Source organism: Mandrillus leucophaeus, unplaced genomic scaffold, assembly GCF_000951045.1.
Source record: "Mandrillus leucophaeus isolate KB7577 unplaced genomic scaffold, Mleu.le_1.0 Scaffold1, whole genome shotgun sequence".
In the NCBI taxonomy this organism is placed as follows: Eukaryota; Metazoa; Chordata; class Mammalia; order Primates; family Cercopithecidae; genus Mandrillus; species Mandrillus leucophaeus.
This window is the reverse complement of record NW_012098097.1, coordinates 5,774,762-5,780,437: the sequence shown is the minus strand read 5'-3', so window position 1 is coordinate 5,780,437 and position 5,676 is coordinate 5,774,762. Positions and strand designations below refer to the sequence as shown.

Genomic DNA, 5,676 nt, shown 5'->3' with positions numbered 1-5,676 from the left:
GGAGGCCGAGGCAGGTGGATCACGAGGTCAGGAGATTGAGACCATCCTGGCTAACACGGTGAAACCCCGTCTCTACTAAAAAATACAAAAAATTAGCCGGGCATGGTAGCGGGCGCCTGTAGTCCCAGCTACTCGGGGGGCTGAGGCAGGAGAATGGTGTGAACCCGGGAGGCGGAGCTTGCAATGAGCCGAGATCGCGCCACTGCACTCCAGCCTGGGCGACACAGCGAGACTCGGTCTCAAAAAAAAAAAAAAAAAAAGAACAAACTTGGCTAGTGCCCTCTAGAAGGTGATAATTTAAAAGGGGAGATAGGAAAGGAAGTCAGCTCATATAGGGTGGGAATTGCATGAGAGATAAATGACCGACTTAAGAATGCCTTCCTTTCCCGGGGGACTCAGAGGAGGCTTCCAAAGAGAAATGTTTGAGCTGGGTCTTGGGTGTATGAAGAGTGAGGCAGGAGGACAGCAAAGAGGCCAATCTAGGAAGAGGCGAGATGTTCAAAGGGTGTTATGTTCAGCCGAGCGGGAATAATTCACTCGGCTGACACATTTCCCCTGAGCTGGGTACTTTTCCTGGTGCCTGGGTGTAGATGGAAGATTACTCCTTAATCCCTGGAAAGACTTCAGGTGAGTTAAAGGAGACTTGGCCAGCAACAAGTACTTGAGGATCCTTGCTCACCTTTGCCTCTGATCCATTCTGAACTGCCAGGTGCCTTGCTGGTTCCTTCTGTGCTCATTTCCCTACCACACAACTGTCTGTGGAGTGAGATCTGGGCTTTGTGGCTGCCCATTTTGTGAAGTATTTGGGGGACCTGGAATTTCATGTCTGTATTGGGTAAAAAACCATAGACTGGCAGCAATTAAAACAGAAGCTGTACAGAAACTGTGGTTAGTATCCCTGGATTAACTTGGGTAGTTTCATTATCATTTCTAACCATCTTGTCAGTTGGATTAATTCTACAGAGCCAGAATCCTATTCAAGCTGCCTGCAATTACAGTGTACCTTATCATGGGGATTTCCAGGGGCCCATCTATATAACATGAATGGTCACACTCCAATGTCCAGGTAACCCGGAGTCCCCCTGGGCCGGCAGAGCCCCTGTCTAAGAGCTTTTGGGCCAGGAACGATGATGGTGCAGGGAGTATGAGGGAGGGTTGAGTGTTGCTTTCCAGCCCTAACTTGGTCATTTTAACTGGGGTTTCACTCAACAAGACAGAATTGCTTAATGGTAGCAACAGACAGGGTTCAGAGTCTTGGTGAAGGTGGTGGAGGTGGGAGGCTGGGGAGCCGGTTGAGAGTGGGAAGGCTCCTCTAAGCAAGAAATGAACTTAAATCATGGGGAGATTTATTTAACAAAGAAGTCAGCCGCTTAAGGTCTTCTAGAGATTTCTGTTTCCTTTTTGTTTCAGAGAAAGAATATTCCAATGCCAGGCAGCCAATTCTTGTTGAATTGTGGTTAAATTAAATGTACAAGGAAGTTTGGTTTTCTGCATTCTTTGTTTTTCCAGCCCAATAATTGTTAGATGCTGGAAATGGCTAGTGGTTGGTTTCCTCTGAACCAAGTCCAGGTTCTGTGGAGAGGAGGGTAAGAATGGTCTCACGCACCTGCACCCCCGCCTCCCTTTTACGTAGGGGCTGTGGTTACCAGCCCAAAAAATGAGTGTTGGGATGGCGACCGGACATCAGGGGAGGTCCTAAATCCTGCTCAGCTTCAGTTTCTCCTCGCCCCATCATCTTTCCGCATTCACTTCCCACCCCCGCCTCCCTTGGGGCCTTCAGAACCCGGCTTGGCCTCTGCGCCGCTGGAGCGAGAGCCCCCACTAGCAGGGTGATAAAAGCCCCTGTGGGCCACCGCGGCGCGTGAGCGCCTGGGAAAAGCCGGGGCGGTGCTGGCCTACGGGGTTGAGAAACGGAGGCGCGAGTGTCAGGACCGCGGAGCCGATGCTCCCGGCTGGCACAGAAAGTCCTCCTGGCCATCCAACTCGCTGATCCTCAGAGCAAGGGTTTCCCAAAGAACTCCGTGCCATTTCCAGGAAGACGAAGGAAGAGTGAAGATTGTAGCGCCAGCACGCCCAGTCTCTAAACGCAGAGCAGGGGTGCCGGGGGTGGGGTGGGGCGCTGAGGACAGAGACATCGGGGCGCAGAAGACAGTCGCTTGGGGACTTGGCCAGCGGCTTTCGGGCACGGGCTATGCAGTGGTTTGGTCTCTCCAAACCTAGATAAACCGTCCTTTCTGTCCCGGGGTGGGGGACGGGGACCGATCCTAGATCGTTCAGCGTCTATCTCCCCGGCTGGGGGAGGAAAAGAACAGGAGAGAAGCCTCCCTTTCTCCGCTCTGCGCCCGCCGCCTGCCTCTGGCAGGCTCGGATCTCCGGGTGCGCTCCCCCAGGAGCCCCAGCTAGCACCTCACGGCCTCGCTCCTCTCGCGCCGGGTCTCTTTTGCAGGGCGCTGGGAGAGAAGTTGTCATCCGTCGCAGCTACCACCTGAAATCTCGGGCTAAAGGGCACACGCCACACACACGGGCATGAGGCTGTGAGGACACGTCGGTTCCAGCACACTCTACCCACAGCCCCCTTACTCAGGCAGGGGTACCCGCTGTCGTTCGTTCCTACTACAATCACCCCAAAAAGCACAAGAGCGGAGAATCACGTCCCGGGACCTACACTCAGGCACTCGGATGGGCACACCACCATCAGCGCAGATGCACACAGGTGCCCAAGTGCGCTTCTCGCTCCCTCCATCTCTTTCTCACGCGCGCGCACACACACACACACACACACACACACACACCACTCCTCACCTTTGCTCTTCCGCTGCAATCCTCTAACTCCGGTCTCCCACACCCAGCGGTTGTCCCCGAGCCAGCTGGGCGCCGCGGCGCGCAGCAGCTTGGCTAGCGCCCGGCGCCGAACGTTTGGTGTTTCTGGCTCCTCGACCCTCTTGTGCCGGCTCCCACTAGCCCCTCGCCCGTAGAGAGCTCGCCTCGCCCGCAGACCCCCCGGTGCCAAGCCTCAGACTGGGGCTCGGGGCGCGGGTGGTCTTGCGAGCGCGCGCGCATGGGTGGCTGCGCCGCTTGGACTGGCCCAGCCAGCCCGGGCCCCTCGGCACATTTCCCCACGCCCCCCTCCCGCTACGTCACAGCGGCTTCGCTCCGCCCTCCCCCAACCCCTCCTCCCGGGTCCTGTAGAAGGACAAGGATGAGACCGACTGAAACGCCTGCAGGTGGCTGCGGGCAGAGCTTACAGACAGCCGGGGAGCGGGAAGAGAGAGGACCCGCATGCAGGGGCGTGAAAGGTTAAGCGTTTTCGTTCTCTTCAAGACTCATGGCAAGGACAAGCAATATTTTCCCTCTGATTTCACAGAATCGATTCCCTTCCACCCAGCATATTCTAGGCAGCTGGAGTGGCGGCCGCGGTGACCCAGATTTACACCGGGACCTCTGTGATTTTCTTAGCCAAACAAGTTAGCAAAACTGTGTTTACCGTGGGCCAGCCCCGGGTGCAGGGCGCAGGGCGCAGGGCGCAGGGCGCAGGGCCAGGCTGAGGATAGGGAGAAAAAGCGCTCAGGGGACAGCGCTTCTCCATGCAGTTCCCAATGAGCGCAGGGCATGTAAACCCACACCTGGAGTCCAAGATTCAGTCCTAGGAGCCATCAGAGGGTCAGTGGAGGTCGACTGGTCCCAGCTGTCCCTGCGTCCCACAGCTTGGAGGTGCAGCGGCCATACAGGTGGTCCCCTTGCTGTAGCCACGTCAGTCAGCACCTGCTGGTCTGACCCAGCACAGTCCCTCCTACATGCTGTGAGGGAGCAAAGGGGAACAGGCAAGAAGTGGGAGTTACATCACATGGAGTGGCAGCTATTTCTTTTTGACTGTGATGATTCAGCCTCTTTTCCAATAGTTTAATAAGTCATAATCAATCCTGCAGCCTCCCCTTCCTCACCCTCCTCCAAGTACATACGTACACACACGCACACACACACCATCCTCAGTACAGTTTTAGAGGATATGAAAACAGAAAGCAAACCCCAACTAGCTTTCTGTGTGAGCTGAACTGCCTTGATTTGTCCATCCTATTATTTGATTTAGAATTCACCAGGGAAAAGTAAAAGTCCAGAAGCTGTGTGGCAGGTGCGGTGAGCCCTAGAGATAGATGAGTGACATGGGAAAGGAACCACCAGGTACGGTAGCAGCCAGCTGCTCTCTTCTATCTGGACCAAACCATATCTTGGGGTACCCACTGTAAGATGGGGATCCTCTCTGAGAGGCCAGGGAGCGGGAAGAGAGGGGACCCGCATGCGGGAGTGTGAAAGGTTAAGCATTTTCGCTTCATGATAGGGCTTAACTTTTGGCATCCTGGAGCTCAGGCAAGATGGAAATTGAGCTGCAATTGCCTTAAGTTCCAGGAGTCAGTCCGGGATCCAGCATCTCTTTTAGACATGTGCATGCAATTGGAAGGGCTGGGGTGAGTAGCTCACAAGAAGAGGACTGTGTCTGCTCGCCATTAGTGAGAAGAGGGAGAGGCAGAGAGGTAATAATAATATCAGGAGGGCATCGTGGAATTGCACTCAGAGGAACTCGCCATCCTCTGGTCACACAGTTGCTGCAATGCCTGTTGCCACCTCCAGTTTAAAACCAGTAACCTGACTGGTTTCCAGGAAAAGAAGGAAGAGCCAGGAAGTGTCCACTCTGCCCTCAAATTCCTTCCCTTTGTACCATGTTATCTTTTAAAAGTTCTCAAACGGTTAATACCAAATTTATGTTTCATTAAAAAAATAATAACTGGAGGCAGCAGAGTCCGAGATGATGCTGCTGTTCTACCCTGGCTGCAGGGACGGGCTGATCGTGGAGGAGGGACAGCGCTGCCACCGCTTCGCCTGCAACACGTGGCCCTGTGTGCACAACATCACCCACAAGGTAACAAATTGGAAGTACTCAAAGCTGAAAGAAGTGGATGATGGACCTGGGAGAGCAGCTGCCTGGGAGGATGTTGACTCTACTACAGAGTCATGTCCTAAATGAGAACCTCCTTGTGCTTCCTGCATGTAGCTTCAGACCCGCTCTGCAGATGAGCCAAAGACCACCTTCTACCAGTGCTGCAGGGCTCAGTGTGGACACCACTGCAGGGATTAAGGCAAGGACGGCCCAGCTGCCTGAGCGTCTGCTTACCTCAGGGTAGATGGTCAGCTGGGGGTATGAATCGTGTGTCCTGAGGGTCTTTGCTGGTGTGGTGGAAAGCTAACCCTTTTGAGGTGAAGAGTCAGGGTGTCAGGAAATGTGGCCTATCTGCCAGTCACAGCAGATGAAATCATTGATGTCCAGCGAGTGTTTCTGTGTAGGGAGGACACCCATAACTAAGTATGCTCTGTTTGAAGTTCCTTCCCTCCCTCCCTCCCTCCCTTCTCCTTCCTTCCTTCCTTCCTTCCTTCCTTCCTTTCTTCTTTCTTTCTTTCTTTCTTTTTTTCTTTCTTTCTCTTTCTTTCCCCTTCCTTCCTTCCTTCCTTCCTTCTTTCCTTCCTTCCTTCTTTCTTTTTCTTTCTTTTTTTTTTTTTTGATGGAGTCTTGCTCTGCCACCCAGGCTGGAGTGCAGTGGCACGATCTCGGCTCACTGCAAGCTCTGCCTCCCGGGTTCACGCCATTCTCCTGCCTCAGCCTCCTGAGTAGCTGGGACTACAGGC

At 54.0% G+C, this 5,676-nt stretch overlaps 2 protein-coding genes and 1 pseudogene across 2 annotated transcripts in view; 1 reads left to right on the top strand and 2 right to left on the bottom strand.

The window, feature by feature from the left end:
- The window catches only part of COG1 (component of oligomeric golgi complex 1), a 50,392-nt gene extending 47,277 nt beyond the window's left edge, over nt 1-3,115 (bottom strand). The window contains exon 1 of the mRNA XM_011970708.1: nt 2,803-3,115. The gene's annotated coding sequence lies outside the window, so the exon portion shown is untranslated. The remainder of the gene's footprint in view (nt 1-2,802) is intronic.
- Nucleotides 1-3,115, bottom strand: part of SSTR2 (somatostatin receptor 2) — a 13,590-nt gene extending 10,475 nt beyond the window's left edge. Inside the window, exon 1 of the mRNA XM_011971328.1 lies at nt 2,803-3,115. The gene's annotated coding sequence lies outside the window, so the exon portion shown is untranslated. The remainder of the gene's footprint in view (nt 1-2,802) is intronic.
- Nucleotides 3,116-4,804: 1,689 nt separating this feature from the next.
- On the top strand, nt 4,805-5,131 carry LOC105555136 (annotated as a pseudogene).
- Nucleotides 5,132-5,676: the final 545 nt, after the last annotated feature.